This window comes from Phyllobates terribilis, unplaced genomic scaffold (genome assembly GCF_046119375.1).
Source record: "Phyllobates terribilis strain yellow unplaced genomic scaffold, ASM4611937v1 Scaffold_1__5_contigs__length_1240528914, whole genome shotgun sequence".
NCBI lineage: Eukaryota > Metazoa > Chordata > Amphibia > Anura > Dendrobatidae > Phyllobates > Phyllobates terribilis.
In genome coordinates, this window is record NW_027362761.1 from 234,613,235 (window position 1) to 234,638,358 (window position 25,124).

Consider the following 25,124-nt stretch of genomic DNA (forward strand, 5'->3'; position numbering starts at 1 on the left):
AACTTTGCTTTCGTCAAAGAATGCTCCCTTTACAGCATTGCAGACCTTTGGCATTCTAGATGTTAATTTGCTGAGGTCATCTTGAGAAATTTCGCCCCATGCTTCCTGAAGCCCCTCCCACAAGTTGGATTGGCTTGATGGGCACTTTTTGCGTACCATACGGTCAAGCTGCTCCCACAACAGCTCAATGGGGTTGAGATCTGGTGACTGCGCTGGCCACTCCATTACAGATAGAATACCAGCTGACTGCTTCTTCCCTAAATAGTTCATGCATAATTTGGAGGTGTGCTTTGGGTCATTGGCCTGTTGTAGGATGAAATTGGCTCCAATCAAGCACTATCCACAGGGTATGGCATGGCGTTGCAAAATGGAGTGATAGCCTTCCTTATTCAAAATCCCATTTATCTTGTACAAATCTCCCACTTTACCAGCACCAAAGCAACCCCAGACCATCACATTACCTCCACCATGCTTGACAGATGGCATCAGGCACTCTTCCAGCATCTTTTCAGTTGTTCTGCGTCTCACAAATGTTCTTCTGTGTGATCCAAACACCTCAAACTTTGATTCGTCTGTCCATAAAACTTTTTTCCAATCTTCCTCTGTCCAATGTCTGTGTTCTTTTGCCCATATTGATCTTTTCCTTTTATTAGCCAGTCTCAGATATGGCTTTTTCTTTGCCACTTTGCCCTGAAGGCCAGCATCCCTGAGTCGCCTCTTCACTGTAGACGTTAACACTGACGTTTTGCGTGTACTATTTAATGAAGCTACCAGTTGAGGAGCTGTGAGGCGTCGATTTCTCAAACTAGAGTCTCTAATGTACTTGTCTTGTTGCTCAGTTGTGCAGCGGGGCCTTCCACTTCTCTTTCTACTCTGGATAGAGCCTGTTTGTGCTCTCCTCTTCTGGGAGTAGTACACACCGTTGTAGGAAATCTTCAGTTTCTTGGCAACTTCTCGCATGGAATAGCCTTCATTTCTAAGAACAAGAATAGACTGTCGAGTTTCACATGAAAGTTCTCTTTTTCTGGCCATTTTGAGAGTTTTATAGAACAAACAAATGTAATGCTCCAGATTCTCAACTAGCTCAAAGGATGGTCAATTTTATAGCTTCTCAAATTAGCCAAACCGTTTTCAGCTGGGCTAACATACTTATGCAAGGGTTTTCTAAGGTTTTCTAAACATCCATTAGCCTTCTTACACAGTTAGCAAACACAATGTACCATTAAAACACTGGAGTGGTGGTTGTTGGAAATGGGCCTCTATACACCTATGTAGATATTGCAATAAAAACAAGACGTTTAGAATAGTCATTTACCACATTTACAATGTACAGAGTGTATTTCTGATTAATTTAATGTTAGCTTCATTGAAAAAAAATGTGCTTTTCTTTCAAAAGTAATGACATTTCTAAATGACCCCAAACTTTTGAACGGTAGTGTATATATATATTGTGACATGCAGAAGTAGTGCTGTTGCAGAGTGTGACATGCAGAAGTAGTGCTATTGCTTTAAAAGCATTCAGCAACTATTAGAAGTAACACAAGCTCATGAGACAGGAAGTGTTGTGCTCCAGAAGCATCCAGCAACTAGAGGGGTTAACACAGTCACAGGAGAAGGGGAGTGTTTTAGCAGAGCCCCAGGAGGATTGTGGGGAAGTTGTTTACTATCTGGCTGGAGTCGAAGAGAAAGGTGGTGTGTGTGTTCTGTATCTGCAAGTGAAAAGGATTTAAGTCAGGAGTGAAGCTAAGCACAGGTCAGGTAGAGTTCCTGAACTAACAGTGCAGAGTATTGCCAGGCAGAAAGATAAGGACTGGAAGAAATGGTGTCACAGGGATCATCTCCCTCAGAAAACCCTTCCCCCCTCCTCCATCTCATTGTGCTGTAAAGGATGCTGTGTTCACTAATGTGCTTTTGCATTAGAACTGTGCTGTCCTGTACTACTGGGAAAACTGTGAAACTGCTGTACTGCTAAGGAAACAGTACTGTTTGTCACTGGAACCTGTTGCTCATAAAACTTAACTTGCACTGGCCGTGCGGCTTCTTATTAAATGCTACTGTTCTACCGTTTATGAGGACTCTTGTCAAGTGTGTCTGGTCAGCAAGTGAAATAACCTACGTGTCTGTGCCTAAGGGTCAATACCCCTGTGTGCCTGAGAGAAGCTGCAGCACCTGGTCTATGGTCTCCCTGAGTAACGGTTCCCCCCGGATTCCGAAGAATTCATGTAACCTGTCTCGCCCCTATCTGAACCTAGCGGCGTGCGTGTAACAATATACAGTATATATATAATATATACTGTATATATATTACTGATATTTACAATCTTAACCACTTAGTAACCGGACCAATTTTTTTAAAATCTGACCAGTGTGACTTTATGAAGTAATAACTCTGGAATGCTTCAACATATCCCATTGATTTTGAGATTGTTTTTTTCTTGTGACACATGATACTTTATAATAATGGTTAATTTAGGTTGATATGTTTTGCATTTATTTATAAAAAATATCAGAAATTTTACAAAAATGTTTTAAAAATTGCAATTTTCAAACTTTGAATGACTATCTCTTTAATACCAATAGTCAAACATTAATAAATAACATTTCCCTCATATCTGCTTTACATCAGCACCATTTGTAAGATGTTTTATTTTGTTAGTGACGCGCCCCCTGGGCCATGTTGTGTAGCGTTGCGCACGCGGGGAATACCCGGAGCCGGATCTGTTGGGGATAGTAGTCCTCGTGGCGGTGACTCGGTCCGTGCCCAGGGTGTCAAACTAAGTGGCGTTATTGATATGATGGTATTAGTGTCCGACTACGCCACCCGTTGAATGCGGCTATGAAGTCGCCGCTGCAGGGCAGTCCGCTGAGGCCGGTGGTACGGATGTGCAGCGTGGATGGTATAACCCCCAACGGGAGGGGTATAGCCTCAGGGCAGTTGATGAAGCAGGAAAAGATGATAGTGGTAGTGGTGTGACAAGGAAGCTCAGAGACGTGCATTTTCAGTTTTCACAGCTTTACTCACAGTTCTTTATCAGGTCCCTTGTGCACAGTTAGGACCACCCGAGCCGTGCTGCGTCCACCAGGTGCGGGACTCGGCCAACTCCCAGGCAGTTCCAGAGCGTGGTCCTGAGCTCCCCTCTCTTCCTTTCTACTGGCCGTCCCCACCAGGGATCCACCTTTGTCCAGCTCCCTCGGGCCTTCTGGTGGTGAAACCTTTCCCGGTTTCCCTGACCCTATATGGTATGCCTTCCTGGTAGATATGGCGAGGGGTCGCGCCAAAACTTGTCCACGACCTCCGGTTCCTGGCTAAGGATAATTGGCCTCCACCAGTTTGGGATCCGGCACCCTGTTCTGCCAACCCTTCACCCGTTATTCCGTGGGATCTTAGGGTTCCCTCTTTTCCTGCGTCTCTGGGCCTTTCCTGGTGTTTCTGTTCCTTCTTCCTCTTACTTCTCTCTCTCTCTGCTTCAGGCCTCCTCTCCAGGCCTGGCTCTGGAGCTGGGCCCAGACTGAGCCACAGCTCCCTGTCAGCCCTCTCTGGCTGAGCTCCTCTCTGAACAGACAGACCCTGTCCTAAGATGGTGCCCACCTTATATACTCCCTTCTGACACCCGAGCCCAGGTGACCAGCACCCAATGGGTTCCTACCTATGCCCAGAGTCCCTCTACTGTCTGCTCCTACACCACTGGAATGTTCCTCCCCCCTCCCCACTCCAGCCAGGGACAGACGCTGTCGTACCTGCACATCTATCTGGTGGGAGTACCGTTGATCTGTCCCCCGGAAATGGGGTGAGTGTAGTGTATGCAGCTAACTGAGCTCCGTTCCACACTCCATCCTTACCCGGGAGTGGAATACCACACCTCTGGTTCGAGGTGCAATACCCCTGTAGCAGCCGAGTCCTCGGGGTGCTACATTAGCATTTTAGAATGTTAAAAAATGTAGCAGTAATTTTTAATTTTTTCAAGGAAATTTCTAAAACTTATTTTTATAGGGACCTGTTCAGTTTTGAAGTGACTTTGGGGGTCCTATACAATGGAAACCACCCAAAAGTCATACCATTTTAAAAATTGCACCCCTCAATGTATTTAAAATGCCTTTCATGTAGTTAATTTACCCTTCTGGTTATTTTCGGGAAGTAATGGAAAGTGGCATGACAAGAATGAAAAACTTTATTTTTACCACCTAAATTTTGATAACTTATGAACAGGCCGCTATAACCAGCAGACTCTAAGGCCGTTATTTGGCCATTACCTCCCATGGCAAACATCAGGACCACACAATCAAGATATCGGGGTGCCGATGAGGTTAAAGAGAGAGCCCCCACACTCTGTTAACTATTTAGATCTTGTAGTCACTATTGACAGCAGCATCTAATGGGTTAAACATCCATGGTCGGTGCCAACACTGATTCTGCCTGATGCAGCAAGTTGTCAGCTATAGTGTACAGGTGACAGCTACAGGATTGTCACCTGTCGGGGAATGCTAGTCTCTTATATCGCAGGTCAGTAAAAAGACGTCTATTGGTCACTAAGGGGATAAAATTCAAATTGGGGCGAACTTAGTATTTTTCATGACTGTATGACCATGTAATTGTTCTAATGCAGTATATACAGGGGTGGAGTGATAAGGATAACTCCATGCAGCTCCATGTTTCAGTAGCTTTGCCATTAATGTGAGAAATAAAGCATTTTTCTAACATAAATCTAGATGCAAAATTCTATAATTCTCTGTTGTCAGCTCTTTCGTTCCTATTGGATCTGGGGGAGACTTAGAACTTGCAGTATATTGTGATCAGCAAATGGAGTATGGAGATACCACCAGGAGGTGGCGTCATTTCCCCCAGCACCTGTGGAGGCTGACGTGCAGACTCTAGACAAAGACCTGTCTGCAGACCTACGCCTTCAGGTCCAGGAGCTGACCAAAAGTGTGGCTACACTAACTAAAACCGTGCAGGCCATGCAAGTGTCTCCAAAGGAAAAGATCCAGCTGGCTTCCAGTCCAGATGACGTCCCGTGGCGATGACAGAGAAGAATTCCACCGACCAGAGGTAGGAACAGCGATCGCTGCGACCAGGACGGACAACTCATCTGCCTCAGCTGTCAAAAGGCGGGGCACTACGCAAGATTCTGTAATTTAAATGAGCAACCCCTGGGGCAAAGGGCCAACCCCCAGGAGTAAGACGACCAGGCCCACAAAGCTGGCGAGACAAGTACGTGGGAGGACGACCGGTCCTGCCTGTCGTGCTTGATGTCATCCCGATGAACGCACTGCTGGACACTGGGTCCCAGGTGACAACGATGCCATATATCCTTTATAAACAATACTGGACTGATTCAGACATTACCCGCCGTCCAGATGAACATCTTAGTATCTATGCCAGCAATGGTCAGCCCTTGCCTCAGGTGGGGTATAAAGAGGTGACCATAAAAGTTGGCCGAGTAGAGCTGCCATCACAAGGAATGATTATTGTTGATATTGATCGCCGAGAAAGTCATCCTATGATAACTATAGGCACCCATGTGATAGAGAATTGTCTTGGGGAAATTATTCTTTTGCTGCAGCAGGTTGCAGAGACTGCCAGTTCCAGTCAGCAGCAAGTTCTGCAGAAGGAGATCAGAGCACTGATGAAAAGACAACAGGTAGAGCTGTCTGGTGGAGAAGTTGGCAGTGTCAGGATGAGTGATCCATTCCCCATTGCAATTCCTCCTAGGAGTGAAATGTTAATATGGTGTCGGGCAGCAATAGGTCTCAGGGGTCAAGATTATCAGGCCCTGGTAGAACCCGTGTACTCTGATAGTAGGCCCACCATCTTGACAGCCAGGGGGGTAGTCGATGTCCGCAAGGGGAGAGTACCGATACGCATCCTGTGGGGAGAAAGAGGTCCAGTTACCCCGGTATGTTACCCTTGCTAAGCTGTTCACTGTCAGTAACAATGCAATAAAGGCAGTGGAACCCTTGCCTCCATCCAAACCGGTGGAGGATAACGGCTCCAAGGGGCAGATGGAGGATTGGTGTCAGAAGCTACAAGTAGGCACTGACTCCACCCCTTTGCACCAAAAGCATGGAGTATACCGGGTGGTCCAAGAATATGAGCGAGTCTTTAACAAACACCCACTAGACTTTGGGCAGGTAAAAGGGGTTGTAGCATCGGCGTCTCTGCCCCTTGCTAGGCTGAGATGCCGTCTCTCTCACCTCCCCGCTCCTGGCGCAGCGTCCTCCAGCGCTTCTCTCCCCACTGCTGCCGGCGTGCGCTCCTTCCCCGGCAGTGTGCTTAGGGCGCGCGCGCTCCCCCTCTCTTAAAGGGACCGCGCGCGCCATCCTAAGGAGTCCCCGGCCAATTGCCGGAGGACCTCCCATATATAAGGCACCTCCTCCAAAATGGAGGTGCCCGAGCAAAGTTGTTTGCACTGTGTCTGATCTTTGCTTCAGCCCTCAGGTCCCGCTGCTAGCCTGACTCCTCGTCCTGCCTGCCAGCCTGTTATCTGCCCGTTACCTGCCTAGCCTGCCAGCCTGCTCACCTGGAGCGCTCACCTGTTACCTGCCTGTTACCTGCCTTGGCTGTCAGTCCGCTCACCTGGGAGCTCCCGCCTGTTATCTGCTGTGTCCGTCAGACCGCTCACCTGGGAGCACCCACCTGTTATCTGCTGTGTCCGTCAGACCGCTCACCTGGGAGCGCCCACCAGTTACCTACTGAGTCCGTCAGTCCGCTCACCTGGGAGCGCCCACCAGTTACCTGCCAGTTACCTGCCTCGTCTGTCTGACCGCTCACCTGGGAGCACCCGCCTGTTTCCTGCCTGCCTGCCTGGAGACCCTGCCGTCACTTGCTGTGACCACCTTCCTGGTAAACCTAAAGACTGCTACTTGCCCTGCTTTCTCGAACTGTGACCACCTGTCAGCTACCATAGACTTCCGCCTGCTTGCCGTGTCCATCCGCCATACCGGTCAGTCCCAGCCATCTGACCCGTGGGAGCCACCTGCTCTCTTACAAGGTCGTCCCCAGAGTAGCACCTGGTTCCTCAGCCCGGATCCTCCCTGGTCACGGTGTCGTTAGCTGCCGTACGACCAGGGTCGGTTCGGGTGGATACTTAGTCACGCCCCTCTGGGTCCCTCCTTGCACCTCGGCACAGAGGTTCCACCACCCGGACCCATAACAGTTTGCTCGGGCCATGGAACCCGGTGGCACCCAAGCTCCCTCGCTCTCTGACCTATACCAGGAAGTCTCCAGTCAGAGATCCCAGCAGGAGTCCATCCTGAACCACCTGCGGAATGTCAACTCCCGCCTGGACACACTGACTGCTCCACCAGCAACCACCGCTAGTTGCACGACTCGCACCCCGGCAGTGCCGCTGCCCACCAATACCATGGCATCCTGCCCCGGACCCCGGCTTTTTGCACCTCCTCGTTTCGGAGGCAACCCCGCTCAAGCTCGGGGCTTCATAAACCAGTGCACCCTGCATTTTGAACTCTTGGCTCATCAGTTTATCTCCGACCGGGCCAAAGTGGCATTCATCATGTCCCATCTCACTGGGGAGGCACTGGCATGGCTTAACCCCCTGTGGGAGAGAGGGGACCCCCTGGTGTCCGACCTGTCGTCTTTCCTCACTGCTTTCCGGAGAGTCTTCGATGAACCGGGACGTAAGACCTCATCTGCCTCCTCTCTGCTACGTCTCCGCCAAGGGAGTCTCACCGTGGGCCAATATGCCATACAGTTCCGCACCCTCGCTTCTGAGCTTGCCTGGGATAACGAGGCCCTGGTGTCCGTCTTCTGGGAGGGTCTTTCCGGTCGGATTAAAGATGAGCTCGCCGGTCGGGACATTCCTACCACCCTGGATGACCTGGTGTCGCTGGCTACCCGGATTGACATCCGGTTTCAAGAGCGCACCAAAGAGACCACCCGTGAGAGAAAGTTTCCCCGCCTTGCTCCTACTTTCCAGAGACCTGTCTCGTCTTCTGTCATTCCCCGGGTGCACTCACCCGAGCCCATGCAGATCGACCAGTCCAAGATGGTCAAATCTCGCCAAGAGTCACGCCGAGTCGAGGGGAGCTGTTTCTATTGTGGCAGTAAGAAGCACCTGATCCGTTCCTGTCCGGAGAGGCCGGGAAACTCCAGTGTCTAGGACCGCTCGGAGAGGTCGCCCTAGACAAAAGTAAGTCCTCTCCAACCCTGACTTTGTCTGTCTCTATCTCCTGGGGAGAGAACCGTCACTTTGAACTCGCCCACCTGGATTCTGGATCCGCTGGAAACCTCTACTCCCAGTCCCTGGTTGAGAAATACCGTATTCCCACCAAGTCTCTGGCTGAACCATTGTCAGTCGCCTCCGTGGATGGAAGACTCCTTCCGGTGACCATCCTGCTCGTCATGGAACCCATAACCCTGCAGGTGGGAATGCTGCACTCTGACATAATCTCCTTCCATGTGCTACCCGGACTCTCCCACTCCCTATTGCTAGGCCTACCTTGGCTCCAGACTCATGAACCCGTGTTGAACTGGCATTCCGGTGAAGTACTCCAGTGGGGGCCGGCCTGCCATAAGACCTGCCTGGTTCCGGTTCGTCCGGTTCGTCCACCACCTGCCCCAGCTAATTTACCCGGTCTTCCGGCTCCTTACTGGCCCTATGCTGACGTCTTCAGTAAAAAGGAAGCAGAGACATTGCCATCTCATAGGCCATATGATTGCCCGATCGACCTGGTACCTGGCGCCACTCCCCCCCGTGGGCGTATTTATCCGTTGTCTGCGGCTGAAACCCGGGCCATGTCCGAGTACATAGAGGAAAATCTGGCTAGGGGATTCATCCGGAAGTCTATTTCCCCGGCTGGAGCCGGATTCTTCTTTGTCAAAAAAAAGGATGGCTCGCTACGCCCCTGTATTGACTATAGAGGACTCAATCAGATCACGGTTAAAAATAAATACCCCCTTCCGCTCATCTCCGAGTTATTTGATCGCCTTAAAGGCGCCAGGATCTTCTCCAAGCTGGATCTACGTGGAGCGTATAACCTGTTCCGTATCCGTCAAGGAGACGAGTGGAAAACGGCATTTAATACCCGGGACGGACACTATGAGTACCGTGTGATGCCCTTCGGCCTCTGCAATGCTCCTGCCGTCTTCCAAGAACTGGTCAACGACATTTTCCGTGACCTTCTTTACTCCTGCGTGGTGGTATACCTGGACGACATCTTGGTCTTCTCTCCGGATCTTCCCACACACCGGAGGGATGTTCGTCAGGTCCTGCTTAGGCTCAGGCAGAACCACCTCTATGCCAAATACGAGAAGTGCCTATTTGAGCAGACCTCTCTTCCATTCCTGGGCTATGTTATCTCCCAGACAGGCTTGCGAATGGATCCCGAGAAGCTCTCTGCTGTCCTAAAGTGGCCCCATCCAGAGGGGTTGAAGGTGATACAGCGATTCCTGGGCTTCACTAATTACTATCGTCTCTTCATTCCACACTTCTCGTCTCGGACTGCTCCCATATCTGCGCTCACCCGTAAGGGAGCAAATCCCAAGATATGGCCACCCAAAGCTGAGGAGGCCTTCCTTTCCCTGAAGCAAGCCTTCTCCTCTGCCCCTGTGCTGCACCGTCCGGACTGCAACAAACAGTTCTACCTGGAGGTTGATGCTTCCTCCTCTGGAGCCGGAGCGGTGCTCACCCAAAGTCTTCATCCAGGAGAATGGTAACCTGCGGCTTTTTCTCCAAAATCTTCTCCTCCTCTGAGCGCAATTATTCCATAGGAGACCGAGAACTGCTGGCCGTCAAATTGGCGCTGGAGGAGTGGCGCTATCTGCTTGAAGGGGCTCTATACCCGGTGATCATCTACACGAATCACAAAAATCTGGCATATCTCCAAAATGCCCAGAGACTTAATCCACGTCAGGCCCGTTGGTCTTTGTTTTTTGCCCGCTTCGATTTCATCCTTCATTTCCGCCCGGCGGACAAGAATGTCAAAGCTGATGCCTTGTCTCGATCCTTCCTGTCCTCCGACCAAGAGGAGGAGCCTATGCACATTATCGACCCCTCCAAGGTGATGAATGTGGCCCCCTTGGATTTGACTCGTCTTCCACCCGGCAAGACGTTCGTGGCGGTTCCTGACGGTGAGAAGGTTCTTCGCTGGGGTCATTCTTTTAAACTAGCTGGCCATGCCGGCCAAAAGAAGACTTTTCTGCTCATTTCCCGGCATTACTGGTGGTCTACCCTGCGTAAGGATGTGGTAGACTTCGTCTCTGCCTGTTCATCTTGTGGCCGCAACAAAGTTCCCAGACACTTACCAACCGGTCATCTCCTGCCGCTTCCCATACCTGTTGCCCCGTGGCAACACATCGCTATGGACTTCATTATCGATCTCCCTGGTTCTGCCGGGTGTACTGTCATTTGAGTGGTCGCGGACCGCTTTTCTAAAATGGCTCACTTCTTTCCCCAGCCTGGTCTCCCGTCTGCACCTGAGCTGGCTAAGGACTTTATCCGCCATATCTTCCGTCTCCATGGCCTACCCCTCCACATCGTGTTGGATCGAGGGGTTCAGTTCACTTCACGCTTCTGGAGAGCTACATGTAAACTGCTGGACGTCACCCTGGACTTCTCCTCCGCTTACCACCCTCAGTCCAATGGTCAAGTGGAGCGGATCAATCAGATCCTTACCAGCTACCTCCGGCACTTTGTTAATGCCCACCATTCTGATTGGGTGGACCTCCTTCCTTGGGCGGAATTCTCTTATAATAACCACGAGAGCGAATCCTCTTCCAAGTCCCCTTTCTTTATTGTCTATGGCCAACACCCTCGGATTCCGTTTCCCGTCTCCGCTTCTGTGGACAATCCTGCCGCGGAGTCTCTTGTCAGCGAGTTTTCTACCATTTGGGAGAGTACTAGGTCCGCACTTCTTCAGTCCTCCGAGCGGATGAAGAGATTCGCTGATAAGAGACGTCTGGATCCGCCTCAATTCCGTCCGGGAGACAAGGTTTGGCTCTCCTCCAAACATGTGCGGCTCAAGATACCCTCCTACAAGTTAGGTCCTCGCTTCATCGGCCTTTTCGAAATCCTCAGGCAAATTAATCCAGTGGCCTACAAATTAAAACTCCCGGCCACCCTACGGATTCCCAACTCCTTCCACGTATCTCTCCTCAAACCCGTTGTCTTTAACTCTTTTTCCAGTCTTTGAGGTAGAGAGTATTCTGGCCACCAAGAGGGTAAGAGGAAAGACATTTTTTCTAGTAGATTGGAAGGGGTTTGGTCCTGAGGAGAGAACTTGGGAACCCAGGGAGAACATCAACACCCCGCTTCTCCTTGAAAAATCTCTTTCTGGCCAAAAAAAAGAGGGGGCCTAAAGGGGGGGGGGGTACTGTAGCATCGGCGTCTCTGCCCCTTGCTAGGCAGAGACGCCGTCTCTCTCACCTCCCCACTCCTGGCGCAGCGTCCTCCAGCGCTTCTCTCCCCGCTGCTGCCGGCGTGCTCTCCTTCCCCGGCAGTGTGCTTAGGGCGCGCGCGCGCTCCCCCCTCTCTTAAAGGGACCGCGCGCGCCGTCCTAAGGAGTCCCCGGCCAATTGCCGGAGGACCTCCCATATATAAGGCACCTCCTCCAAAATGGAGGTGCCCGAGCAAAGTTGTTTGCACTGTGTCTGATCTTTGCTTCAGCCCTCAGGTCCCGCTGCTAGCCTGACTCCTCGTCCTGCCTGCCAGCCTGTTATCTGCCCGTTACCTGCCTAGCCTGCCAGCCTGCTCACCTGGAGCGCTCACCTGTTACCTGCCTGTTACCTGCCTTGGCTGTCAGTCCGCTCACCTGGGAGCTCCCGCCTGTTATCTGCTGTGTCCGTCAGACCGCTCACCTGGGAGCACCCACCTGTTATCTGCTGTGTCCGTCAGACCGCTCACCTGGGAGCACCCGCCTGTTATCTGCTGTGTCCGTCAGACCGCTCACCTGGGAGCACCCGCTTGTTATCTGCTGTGTCCGTCAGACCGCTCACCTGGGAGCGCCCACCAGTTACCTACTGAGTCCGTCAGTCCGCTCACCTGGGAGCGCCCACCAGTTACCTGCCAGTTACCTGCCTCGTCTGTCTGCCCGCTCACCTGGGAGCACCCGCCTGTTTCCTGCCTGCCTGCCTGGAGACCCTGCCGTCACTTGCTGTGACCACCTTCCTGGTAAACCTAAAGACTGCTACTTGCCCTGCTTTCTCGAACTGTGACCACCTGTCAGCTACCATAGACTTCCGCCTGCTTGCCGTGTCCATCCGCCATACCGGTCAGTCCCAGCCATCTGACCCGTGGGAGCCACCTGCTCTCTTACAAGATCGTCCCCAGAGTAGCACCTGGTCCCTCAGCCCGGATCCTCCCTGGTCACGGTGTCGTTAGCTGCCGTACGACCAGGGTCGGTTCGGGTGGATACTTAGTCACGCCCCTCTGGGTCCCTCCTTGCACCTCGGCACAGAGGTTCCACCACCCAGACCCGTAACAGGGGTCCAACATCATATCCCCACAGGAGATCATCCGCCAATTAAAGAGAGGTACCGGCCTGTACCCCCAGCTCACTATCAATGTGCCAAAGGAATGTTACGGGAGATGAAGGAGGCTGGGGTGATCAGAGATAGTTGTAGCCCCTGGGCAGCTCCATTAGTTCTCGTCAGAAAGAAAGATGGTACAATGAGGATGTGTGTTGATTACAGGCAGATTAACCGCATTACACATAAGGACGCCTACCCATTACCCAGAATAGAGGCATCATTAGCTGCACTAAGATCTGCTAATTATTTCTCCACTTTGGATCTCACCAGTGGGTACTGGCAGGTTCCTGTGGCAGAGGCGGACAGGGAAAAGACCACGTTTACAACACCAATGGGCCTCAGCGAGTTCAACTGCATGCCATTCGGGCTCTGCAACGCCCCAGGAACCTTCCAGCGGTTAATGGAGTGTTGCCTAGGACACAAAAACTTCTAAACCGTCCTGCTGTACCTAGATGATGTAATTGTCTACTCAAAGACATATGAAGACCACCTGGAGCACCTGGCTGAGGTGTTCGAAGCCCTACCTGGTTTTGACCTGAAGGTAAAGCAGTCCAAATGCCACCTGTTGAAGCCCAAGGTGCAGTACCTAGGTCATGTGGTAAGCGCCGAAGGTGTAGCGCCAGACCCTGAAAAAGTCATCGTAATCAAGGACTGGCCAAGACCCTCCACTATCAAGGAAGTGCGGCAGTTCCTCGGGCTGGTAGGTTACTACAGAAGATTTATCAAGGGCTTCACCAAGATAGCAGCACCCATGCAGGATCTCCTGGTAGGCCAGTCCAAGAAGGCCAAGAACCTGAAACCTCCGTTCAAATGGGGTAAACCAGAAGACGAATCCTTCACCCGACTGAAGATGGCTCTGACCGGAGACGAAGTCCTGGCCTACCCCGACTATGGCCAACCCTTTATACTTCATACAGATGCCAGCAACGTGGGATTGGGAGCAGTGCTGTCCCAGGTACAGCAAGGCAGAGAGCGAGTGATTGCATACGCCAGCAGGAAGCTCCGGCCCACGGAAAGGAACCCCGACAACTACAGTTTCTTCAAGTTGGAGTTTCTTGCCATAGTCTGGGCTGTAACAGAGCGCTTCAAGCACTATCATGCCTCCTCCAAATTTACAGTCTTCACGGACAATAACCCTCTGACGCACCTGGAGACTGCGAAGCTTGTTGCCCTAGAGCAACGATGGATGGCCCGACTGTCTAACTACGAGTTTACCATCAAGTATCGGGCGGGGCATAAAAATGCAAATGCTGATGCACTGTCCAGGATGCCCAACTTGCCAGATGGGGGAGAAGACCCGGAAGAGCTGGAGGAGATAGAGATACCCGCTTTCCATCGTCATAGGGTGACCCAGTGCTCCCACTGTGTAAGGGACAAGTGCTCCGCCAACAGAGAGGCCACGTTCAACCCATTGCCCCACCATGGATGGGCAGAAACGCAGGATAGAGACCCGGCTGTCCGCCTAGTCAAGGAGTTACTGACGCAAGCTGACTCTTACCCTGATCCAGATGCTCCACAGGAGACCCAACAGTTGTAGAAGGAGAAGGGCAAACTGTTCATCTACGAAGGAAAGCTGTGTCGAAGAAGCATCAACTCCCGGACACTTGAACTGGTCTGGCAGGTGGTAGTCCCGAGGCGGGATGCATTAATAGTCTTAGAAGCATACCACGATGGAGCAGGACACTTCGGGTGGAAGAAGTTGGAAGTCCTGCTACGTGAGCGATTCTACTGGGCTGGCATGAGGAAAGCAATCGAGAGATGGTGTCGAGAATGTGGTCCATGCAACCTGAGAAGGAAAGACCGTGACAGCCAGAGGGCTCCCCTGCAGCCCATCATCACCAAACAGCCACTAGAACTGGTAGCCTTGGACCACGTGAAGCTAGCCCCAAGCAGGTCAGGCTATATCTACGCTCTTACCATAGTAGACCACTACTCCCGATTCCTGGTAGTAGTGCCAGTAAAAGACCAGACGGCAGCCAAAGCGTTCCAACAGCACTTTTGTCGCCCACACGGTTACCCTGAACGGGTGCTTACCATCCAAGGTCCAGCCTTTGAAGCAGAGGTGTTCCAGGAATTCTGTAACTAGTACGGCTGCAAGAAAATCAGGACGACGCCGTATCATCCCCAGACCAATGGGTTGTGTGAAAAGATGAACCAGGTGGTGATAGACATGTTGAAGACGTTGCCCCTTGAAGAACGTAGCCTGTGGCCAGAGAAGTTACCAGATTTGGTGGACCTATATAATCACATCCCGGTGAACTCCACCAACTGTACACCCGCTTACCTGATGAGAGCAAGACATGGTAAGCTACCCATTGACTTGGACATGGGAGTCTTAACACCAGAGACGACATCACCAGATGCGGATTGGGATACCGAGCGGCAGCAACAATACCGCAAAGTGCAAGAGTGTGTTGAAAGAAGTTTGTCCCAGGTAAGACAGAAGCAAGAGAAAACTTATAATCAGCACGCACCTGCCGTTCCCTTATCACCTGGAGAACAGGTACTTAAGAGGAAAAGACGAGTCCATAAATTAGATGACCAGTGGGAGGTTGAGCCATACACCGTCCTACCTTCGAATTACGATAACACCAAAGTGTGCCTCATCAGTAAAGATGGAGGGGAAACTTCAGCGGCAGTCTCAAGAGACCACTTGAAGATCGGTCCTGAACAGTTGAAACACACAGAAGACGATCAAGACAACTCTCAACCCACAGAAGGAGTGGAGGAAGTGGTCCAAACAGTACTCGGAGAATTTCCCTGGTCTTGTCTACTCAAAGACATATGAAGACCACCTGGAGCACCGGGCCGAGGTGTTCGAAGCCCTATCTGATTATGGCCTGAAAGTAAAGCCGTCCAAGTGCCACCTGTTGAAGCCCAAGGTGCAGTACCTAGGTCATATGGTAAGCGCCGAAGGTGTAGCACCAGACCCTGAAAAAGTCACTGTGATCAAGGACTGGCCAAGACCCTCCACTATCAAGGAAGTGCGGCAGTTCCTCGTGCTTGGATGCTACTACAGGAGGTTCATCAAGGGTTTCACCAAGATAGCGGCACCCATGCAGGACCTCTTAGTGGGCCAGTCCAAGAAGGCAAAGAACCCGAAACCTCCGTTCAAATGGGGTAAACCAGACTGAACTCGACTGAAAATGGCTCTTACTGGAGACGAAGTCCTGGCCTACCCCGACTATGGCCAACCCTTTATACTTCATACGGATGCCAGCAACGTGGGATTGGGAGCGGTGCTGTCCCAGGTACAGCAGGGCAGAGAGAGAGTGATTGCTTATGCCAGCAGGAAGCTCCGTCCTACAGAAAGGAACCCCGACAACTATAGTTCCTTCAAGTTGGAGTTTTTAGCCATAGTCTGGGCTGTAACAGAGCGCTTCAAGCACTATCTCGTCTCCTCCAGATTTACAGTCTTCACAGACAACAACCCGCTGACACACCTGGAGACTGCGAAGCTTGGTGCCCTAGAGCAACGATGGATGGCCCGACCGTCTAACTACAAGTTTACCATCAAGTATTGGGCGGGGCATAAAAACACTAATGCTGATGCGCTGTCCAGGATGCCCAACTTGCCAGATGGTGGAGAAGACCCGGAAGATCTGGAGAAGATAGAGCTACCCGCTTTCCATCGTCACGGGGTGACCCAGTGCTCCCACTGTGTGAGGGACAAGCGCTCCGCCAGCAGAGAGGCCACGTTCAACCCATTGCCCCATCATGAATGGGCAGAGACGCAGGATAGCGACCAGGCTGTCCGCCTGGTAAAGGAGTTGCTGACAGAAGCTGACTCGCACCCTGATTCACATGCTCCACAGGAGACCCAACAGTTGTGGAAGGAGAAGGGCAAACTGTTCATCTACGAGGGAAAGCTGTGTCGAAGAAGTATCAATTCCCGGACACACGAACTGGTCTGGCAGGTGGTAGTCCCGAGGCGGGATGCGCCAATGGTCTTCAAAGCGTACCACAATGGAGCAGGACACTTCAGGTGGAAGAAGTTGGAAGTCCTGCTGCGTGAGCGATTCTACTGGGTTGGCATGAGGAAAGCAATCGAGAGATGGTGTCGAGAATGTGGTCCATGCAACCTGAGATGGAAAGACCGTGATAGCCAGAGGGCTCCCCTGCAGCCCATAATCACCAAACAACCACTTGAACTGGTAGCTTTGGACCACGTGAAGCTAGCCCCAAGCCGGTCAGGCTATGTCTACGCTCTCACCATAGTAGATCACTACTCCAGGTTCTTGGTATTAGTGCCAGTGAAAGACCAGACGGCTCAGACGGCAGCCAAAGCGTTCCAACAGCACTTTTGTCACTCGCACGGTTACCCTGATCGAGTGCTTACCGACCAAGGTTCAGCCTTTGAAGCAGAGGTGTTCCAGGAATTCTGTAACTTGTACGGCTGCAAGAAAATAAGGACGATGCCGTATCATCCCCAGACCAACAGGTTGTGTGAGAAGATGAACCAGATGGTAATAGACCTGTTGAAGACATTGCCCCTTGAAGAACGTAGCCTGTGGCCAGAGAAATTACCAGATTTGGTGGACCTATATAACCACATCCCGGTGAACTCCACCAACTGTACACCCGCTTACTTGATGACAGCAAGACCTGGAAAGCTACCCATCGACTTAGACATGGGAGTCTTAACACCAGAGACGACATCACCAGATGCAGATTGGGATACAGAGCGGCAGCAACAATACCGCAAGGTGCAAGAATGTGTGGAGAGAAGTTTGTCCCAGGCGAGACAGAAGCAGGAGAAAACTTACAGTCAGCAGGCACCTGCAGTTCCCTTGTCACCTGGAGAGCAAGTACTCAAAAGGAAGAGACGAGTCCACAAATTAGATGACCAGTGGGAGGTTGAGCCATACACCATCCTACCCTCAAATTACGATAACACCAAAGTGTGCCTCATCAGTAAAGATGGAGGGGAAGCTTCAGCGGCAGTCTCAGGAGACCACTTGAAGATATGTCCTGAACAGTTGAAACACAGATAAGAAGACCAATAAAGCCCTCAGCCCACAGAAGAGGTGGAAGAAACGGTCCAGACAGTCCTTGGAGCATTTCCCCGGTCTTGGACGCAGGTGAACAGAGCAATTGTGGTACCGGTCCTGACCTTTCTCCAAGCGGCCTCACCGGAAGCTGCAGAAGCTCCAGAACATCTGGAAGACCAATCGGCCCCAGAGACAGATGCTTCATCAGCAGCAGCCAGGAGAATCTACCCTTTGCTAGCAGTGAACCTGTCGAACCCAGGGTGGGTCAAAGAATTCGTAGGAGATTACCCAGCCTACCGGTGTTACCTCAGACTACCCGTAGTGTAGTTCACACTGAACCCACCACACCAGGGGTAGACACTAGGGACCAGGGTAGGTCAGTGACAACAAATGTACTACATAGATCAACCCGGAGTACTAAAGGTCAGCTCCCTGCCCGCTGGAGGAACTAAAGTGTAAGAGAACTAAAGAGTATGTTATAAATAGTTGTAATCATTAAATAATGCTAGATATATATATATTTGTTAAATTTATGGACAATTGGACCACAGGACTAGGTGTGGTCAGGACAATGGTGGATATAGTTACTAATTGGCCTAGAAAATAAACCGCAGGCGTGGCTGAAGACCAGGCCCACCGAAGGCGTGCCCTGAAGCCACGCCCAGGGACGATACACAAAGTGGGTTGATGCGGTTCCCACCAGCCAAATTTCAGTTACCCGGATTGTGGCGTAAAGACTAAGCACCGCAGTGACTGCTGTACGTTTTTGCTTGGGTTTTTGTAGTTTTTGCTTTTTGAGATTTTGTAAACTGTTTGTAATGTGAATTGTTGATTGTTTATTTTAAAAAGGTATCCTCAGTCCGGGAGTACTGAAGTTAACTAGGGGGGAATGTGGCACCCCAGGAGTCCGGTTGCCACAGTATCATTGCCTCCCTCACAAGGGGATGAAGCCATGCCTGGAAGCAAGCAGGGGTCCCTTAATCAGGTTTTGCTAGCATGCAACACTTTCCTGGCTCCAGACCAGCAAGGGGAGCTCTTCCCCTTAGCAACTGGATCTGGAGGCGGGGTTAGTTAGTGTAAGGAGAGCAGACAGGAGTTGAAGTCAGGACGTCGACGAGGAAATACCTAGGGAGTGGAGCTGCACGGTAGTTCACTCCAGAGGGAAGCGCAGAAGAACTGGACACCCAGGGTCGGACTGGGGTGTCTGGGGCCCACAGGGAGAACTGACTCTAGGGGCCCACCTACAGCCATATGCAAATATCTGTTATCCGCTATCCCTGTTATAGTGGAGCATTGACTGGTGGCTCCTGCACATCTACTGTGCGACACTAACTGGGATGTACAATTATTGTAGTTTGCATTAAAGGGGTTCTTTGGTTAAAACAAGTTATCACCGATCCATGGGCTCCACAGTATAGGTGATCACTTATTGATCGTTTGGGTCTGAACATTGGAAAATGCACCTATCGGAAGAATGGGGAAGTTTCATCCCTGACAGGACACTTATCCCCATTTAAAATGCAGAGACAGCTGGGACGTTTGACCGCAGCTCTATTCATTCTCTTGGGGGGCTTCCAAAAAAGAGCAGCGCTCACAGCCACTGAGGGAATGAATGGATCAATGGTCGCATCTCACATGCAGCTCCAGTCTAATGGGGAGAAAAGCTCCACATTCTGCCGATTGTGTCCCAGCAGTCAGGCCACAACCAATCAATATTATCACTGATCCTGTGGAGAGGTGATTACTTGTTTTCACCAGAGAACCCCTGTAAGTGCATCTCTGCTGCTCTGGTCCAAGTATTTAATCTCTAAGGCCACGGCCCCACTATCAGTATTCGGTCAGTATTTTTTCTCTGGAGTGGGAGCCAAAACCAGGTGAGGAACAATCAGAGAAAAGGTATAATAGAAACAAGTCACCAATTCTGCATTTATCACCCACTCCTTGTTTTGGCAGCGACTCCTGAGAAAAAATACTAACCAAATACTAATGGTGGGGCTGTGGCCTAATGGAAAAAAATCTTTTCCTAGTTAATATCAGCAAGAACAAAATGACCGCCATACACAACACAGTTCACTATATCAACACCAATAATACCACATACAAAAGGGACAAATATCGCCACACCATGACTAGATCACATATTACCACCACATAGTGACCGAATAATACCACATAGAAGGAACAAATACGGCCACACCATGACTAGACCACATATTACCACCCCAAAGTGACCAAATACTACAATACTGATCATGAATACAAACCACAATACTAACAACACTGTTATTACCACCAGCAACATTATACACAGGAGCTCTGTATATAGTGTCATTGTACAGGTAACACAGTGATCACCAGTGACATTATAAACAGCAGCTCTGTATATAGTGTACAGGTAATACAGTTGTCACCAGTGACATTATACACAGAAGCTCTGTATATAGTGTATACGTAAAACAGTGATCACCAGTGACATACACAGGAACTCTGTATATACTATATACACACGTGGTTTGAATTGTTGGTACCCCTCGTTTAATGAAAGAAAAACCCACAATGGTCACAGAAATAACTTGAATCTGACAAAAGTAATAATACATTAAAAATCTATGAAAATGAACAAATGAAAGTCAGACATTGCTTTTCTGCTTCAACGGAATTTAAAAAAAAATTAAACTCATGAAATAGGCCTGGAAAGAAATTATGGTACCCCTGAAAATAATGTGACAAAAGGGACATGTTAAATCAAGTTGTGTCCACTAATTAGCATCACAGGTGTCTGCAATCTTGTAATCAGTCAGTGGGCCTGTATATAGGGCTACAGATACTCACTGTGTTGTTTGGTGACATGGTGTGTGCCACACTCAACATGGACCAGAGGAAGCAAAGGAAAGAGTTGTCTCAGGAGATTAGAAAGAAAATTATAGAAAAGCATGTTAAAGGTAAAGGTTATAAGACCATCTCCAAGCTGCTTGATGTTCCTGTGACTACAGGTGCACATATTATTCAGAAATTTAACATCCATGGGACTGTAGCCAACCTCCCTGGACGTGGCCACAGGAGGAAAATAGGAAAATTGATGACAAATCAAAGAGAGGGATAATATGAATGGTAACAAAAGAGCCCAGGATAACTTCTAAAGAGATTAAAGGTGAACTTCAAGCTCAAGAAACATCAGTGTCAGATCGTACTATCCATCGTTGTTTGATCCAAAGTGGACTTCATGGGAGACGACCAAGGAGAACACTGTTGTTGGAAAAAAAAAATAATAAAAAAGCGCCAGACTGGAATTTGCCAAACTACATGTTGACAAGCCACAAAGCTTCTGGGAGAATGTACTATGGACAGATGAGACAAAAATGGAAGTTTCTGGCAAGGCACATCAGCTCTATGTTCACAGATGGAAAAATGAAGCATATCATGAAAAGAACACTGCCCCTACTGTGAAACACGGAGGAGGCTCTGTTATGTTCTGGGGCTGCTCTGCTGCATCTGGCACAAGGTGTCTTGAATCTGTGCAGGGTACAATGAAATCTCAAGACTATCAAGGGATTCTAGAGAGAAATGTGCTGTTCAGTGTCAGAAAGCTTGGTCTCAGTCGCAGGTCATGGGTCTTGCAACAGGATAATGACTCAAGAATGGCTAAGAGGAAAACGTTGGACTATTCTGAAGTGGCTTCTATGAGCCCTGACCTAAATCCTATTGAGCATCTTTGAAAAGAGCTGAAACATGCTGTCTGGAAAGGCAACCTTCAAACACGAGTCAACTGGAGCAGTTTGCTCATGAGGAGTGGGCCAAAATACCTGTCGAGAGGTGCAGAAGTCTCATTGACAGTTACAGGAATCGTCTGATTGCAGTGATTGCCTCAAAAGGTTCTTCAACAAAATATTAAGTTAAGAAGAGAACTATCACTTCTGTCCAGGCCTATTTCATGAGGTTAATTTTTTTTTTAATTCTGTGGAAGCAGAAAAGCAATGTCTGACTTTCATTTGTTCATTTTCAAAAATTTGTAATTTATTATTACTTTTGTCAGATTCAAGTTATATCTGTGACCATTGTGGGTTTTACTTTCATTAAACGAGGGGTACCAACAATTTTGACCATGTGTGTAGTGCAAGTGTACATGTAATGCACTGACTCACCAGTGACGTCTCTAGGTGAAGTCCTTCATCTTCGCTTTTCTTCTTCATCAGGCACAGACCGCCATCACTTCTTCCAGCCAGGAATCATCTCTGCAGAAAATAACACACAGTCATCAATAACTCATCTCTTCTAGACAATATTCCCACTTTCCCCCCCCGACTTCTACACTACACCAGCTGAAGAAAAAAGCAACATAGTGCCGTCCTGCACAGTAACAGGAGCCCTCTTTTGTCCCATCCCATGGAAAACAATTTCCTAAAAAGTAAGTTATATTACAGAAGTAATAATGTAATAATAATAATTGGAATCTAAAGTAATAATGTTCCCCACTGGCCAACATAAACTAATAAAGTATGTTCCTCATTCTGGCCCCCAAACAGTAATTAAGTCCCTTGACCAGCCAGGCACCCCCATATGTCCCTTCTGGCCCCCATATGTCCAGGGTGGCCTCTCCATATATTTATCCTAGCCCACGTTTATCGAGCCTGCCCTCCCCCCCATATATCCATCCTGCCCCCCTCCCCTGCATATATCCATCCTGACACCCCCCTGCATATATCCCTTCTGGCCACCATTTATCCAGTGTGACCCCTCCATATATTTTTTTCCTAGCACACATGTATCGAGCCTGCCCCCTCCCATATACCCATCCTAGCCCCCCATGTGGCCAGCCTGCCCCCCTACATATCCATCCTGGCCTCCATGTGTCCAGCCTGCCCCACCCATATATCCATCCTGGCCTCCATGTGTCCAGCCTGCTCCCCCTACATATCCATCCTGACCTCCATGTGTCCAGCCTGCCCCCTCATATATCCATCCTGCCCTTCCCCCCTGCATATATCCATCCTGACACCCCCCATATATCCAGCGTGCCCCTCCATATATTTATGCTAGCCCACATGTATCGAGCCTGCCCCCTCCACATATCCATCCTAGCCCCCCATGTGTCCAGCCTGTCCCCCCCCATATATCCATCCTGGCCTCCATGTGTTCAGCCTGCCCCTCCCCCACATATCCATCCTGGCCTCCATGTGTTCAGCCTGCCCCCCCCATAGATCCATCCTGCCCTCCATGTGTCCAGCCAGCCCCCTCCCATATATCCATGCTGGCCTCCATGAGTCCAGCCTGCCCCCCCATATATCCATCCTGACCTCCATGTGTCCAGCCTGGCCCCCCCATATATCTGTCCTGGCCTCCATGTGTCCAGCATGCCCCCCCATATATCCATCCTGGCCTCCATGTGTCCAGCCTGCCCCCTCCATATATCCATCCTGGCCTCCATGTGCCCAGCCTGCCCCCCCATATATCCATCCTGGCCTCCATATATCCAGCCTGCCCCCCCATATATCCATCCTGGCCTCCATGTGTCCAGTCTGCCCCTCCCATATATCCATCCTGTCCTCCATATGTCCAGCCTGCCCCCCATATATCCATCCTGGCCTCCATGTGTCCAGCCTGCCCCCCCATATATCCATCATGCTCCCCATATATCCATCCTGGCCTCCATGTGTCCAGCCTTCCCCCCCATATATCCATCCTGGCCTCCATGTGTCCAGCCTGCCCCCGCATATATCCATCCTGGCCTCCATGTGTCCAGCCTGCCCCCATATACCCATCCTGCCCCCCCCTTTGCCTGGGTCCAGCCAGGGTTCCCCCTTGTGTGTCCAGCCAGGGTTCCCCTTGTGTGTCCAGCCAGGGCCCCCCCTTGTGTGTCCAGCCATGTCCCTCCTTGTGTGTCCAGCCAGGGTTCCCCTTGTGTGTCCAGCCAGGGCCCCCCTTGTGTATCCAGCCAGGGCTCCCCCCTCGTGTGTCCAGCTTGGCCCCCCCTCGTGTGTCCAGCCAGGGTTCCCCCTCATGTGTCCAGCCAGGGTTCCCCCTCGTGTGTCCATCTGGGCCCCCCCTTGTGTGTCCAGCTGGGCCACCCTTGTGTGTCCAGCCAAGGTTCCCCCTTGTGTGTCCATCCAGGGTTCCCCCTTGTGTGTACAGCCAGGGCCCCCCTTGTGTATCCAGCCAGGGCTCCCCCCTTGTGTGTCTAGCTGGGCCCCCCCTTGTGTGTCCAGCCAGGGTTCCCCCTTGTGTGTCCAGCCAGGATTCCCCCCTTGTGTGTCCAGCCAGGACCCCCCCTTTTGTGTCCAGTTGGCTCCCCCCTTGTGTGTCCAGTCAGGCTACCCCCTTGTGTGTCCAGCTTGTCCCCCCTTGTGTGTTCAGCCAGAGTTCCCCCTTGTGTGTCCAGCCAGGGTTCCCCCCTTGTGTGTCCATCCAGGACCCCCCCTTTTGTGTCCAGTCGACTTCCCCCTTATGTGTCCAGCCAGGCTACCCCCTTGTGTGTCTGGCCAGCTGGGCCCCCCCTTGTGTGTCCAGATGGGCTCCCCCTTGTGTGCCCAGCTGGGCCCCCCCTTGTGTGTCCAGCTGGCCCTCCCTTGTGTGCCCAGCCAGGGGCCCAGACCATTACATACACACACACACAGACACACACACACACACAACTCTTACCTTCCTGCACTCCCGTGCGGTGTCCTCCTTCTCCGGCGGCTGAGTTGCGCGCCTCCTTCACAGCAGGCACATGACAATGACGTCATACGCCGGCCGGCGAAGGGAGACCCGCAGCTTCAGCTGCTTCACTGGGACGTGTGCCGCGGTGGTTCAGGTAATGAACGACGCGTGCGCGCGTCCCTGCATACACTGTGCCTGCGCTTTTAAAGGGCCCGTGCCCCTTAAAACCGCAGGATTTTTTTTTGTTCTCTTCTCCCCCTCTCCTCTGCAGCAGGGGGCAGGGCCTACCGGGAAAATTCCCGGTATCCCGCCAGCCCAGTCCGACCCTGCGGACACCGGAGTCCAAGGTTTTGGGGCACCGAAAACCCAGCAGCAGAAACCGGAGGGCAGGAGACTGCAGGTCTCCTGGCCCCATCAGACGCCCGGAGGCTCAGCAGCATGATAAGGCCCAGCACCGCCACGTGGGAGCGACACTCCAGGAAGGCCCGAGCTGCCTGCCATACGGGTGAGCACAAAGACGTTTTACTCAGGGACGAGGGCCGCAGCATTGCTATACGCAGCAGGGCCAAAGAGGTTGTGCAAAGGGAAGGCTTCCAACTCCACCTGGCTAGGTGAATCCCCCAACTTGCTTCCAGGCCGCCCGGACCTCTGCTACCAGCTAGTACCCGTGCCCCGGTCTGCCTAACCACCGCAAGTAAAGATAAGAGGAAACTGCCATTAAGTTGTGGACTGATTATTAACTGCGCCATCCTCTACACTACACCATAACAGCAACGTCTACACTGCCTTGGAGCTAAGCTCTACCTGTGGAGAGCTAAACCAACTCTGCTGCATTAACAACAGCTCCAGAGGACCTGCTCCGCTGCAGTGGCTCCCTTTAGCCGCATACCACAGGTGGCGTCATGAACTGTATATAAAAACTATAAATCCCTGTAAATATCCCCTTTTTACTGACCGCCCTGGGTCACGGACCGGGTCACCGCCACTGTGACATCACCCCTAGCAATGACCAG